This window comes from Aulostomus chinensis, chromosome 1 (genome assembly GCF_037954235.1).
Source record: "Aulostomus chinensis isolate RoL2024-O1b breed Wild chromosome 1, RoL_Achi_v1.0, whole genome shotgun sequence".
In the NCBI taxonomy this organism is placed as follows: domain Eukaryota; kingdom Metazoa; phylum Chordata; class Actinopteri; order Syngnathiformes; family Aulostomidae; genus Aulostomus; species Aulostomus chinensis.
This window is the reverse complement of record NC_141320.1, coordinates 25,604,076-25,605,250: the sequence shown is the minus strand read 5'-3', so window position 1 is coordinate 25,605,250 and position 1,175 is coordinate 25,604,076. Positions and strand designations below refer to the sequence as shown.

Below are 1,175 nucleotides of genomic sequence, written 5' to 3'. Positions count from 1 at the left end.
CTGATCACCTCTCCCTCAACCTCTAAATAACTCATTCCCTGACCGGGAATCGAACCCGGGCCGCGGCGGTGAGAGCGCCGAATGCTAGCCACTAGACCATCAGGGACCACACTGACCTCTCCAACAACAGAGACTATAGACAATGACTCAAGAACACAGGACTCTGTGGTCTCAGCTTGAGATGCAGAGGGTCCACCAAGACCACCAGACACCTCAGCCTCCTAAAGACAGTCCACCCCCAGGATCCTGCCCCCCTCTGCTCCAACTCAGCCCTCCATTCATAACTGACTTTGTCTCAGTCTCTTCACAATGCCAGTCACTGAAACACTGACAATGTGATGGGGGCTTCCTGTCTTTACTGCATTTTCTTCAAGGCTCACAACTGCTACTTCCTACAGTCGTCTCTACTGTGTACTTGTACTACCAGTTGTTATGAGCTGTCAATCAATGTTAATAATTGATCTTAACATCTGTACATTATTTTAGGAACACAAATACTTTTACTTCATTCTGAGGATGAGCAGATGTTCAATATAATTCTCATTTCCTGGTCAAAGACTCCTGCTAGTCAGAGAGGATCTGGGCTGGATTGGAAAGCTTCTGAGAGGGAAACCTTCACTCTGGACTGGACTGAGAACGGAGCAGCCTCAGCTTCCTGGAGCCTGACTTGCCTCTGTGGTCTAAGGTTGTGAGGGCTGACATCACAGTGAAACTCCTGAGATCACAGAGCCTTTGAGATCACAGGCTGACTTCCTTTTTTCCCTAAAATGAAGAATAATAATTAAAAAAAATGTTGTGTCTGTGTTTGTGTTGCTGCATCAGTTAAACAGTGACTCTGACAGAGGGGATGTAGCTCAGTGGTAGAGCGCATGCTTTGCATGTATGAGGCCCCGGGTTCAATCCCCGGCATCTCCAGCTGGTCCTTTGGAGCCTTCATCTTACCAGCTAAATTGATCCATAAATGTGACAACAGTCGATAACGAACTACCAGAAGAGAAACCAGTCTGTTGCATATCAAAGTATTTGTAGCTGGGTCAGTGTGACTGTGAGCCTTCATAGCCAGCATGAAGGAGCTGGTTTCATCTTTGCTGGGGAAATCCCACACACAGCTGCTCTCAGTTCCAAAAGTGTGTGTCCTCACTCCTCCGTCCTCCTGCTGCCCTCAGAATACAGAC

The 1,175-nt window shown here is 47.7% G+C and overlaps 1 non-coding gene across 1 annotated transcript; it reads left to right on the top strand.

The window, feature by feature from the left end:
* Positions 1-843: 843 nt before the first annotated feature.
* On the top strand, positions 844-915 carry trnaa-ugc (transfer RNA alanine (anticodon UGC)). Its single transcript has one exon. It is a non-coding gene; the product is annotated as a tRNA-Ala (tRNA).
* The last annotated feature ends 260 nt before the right edge of the window (positions 916-1,175 follow it).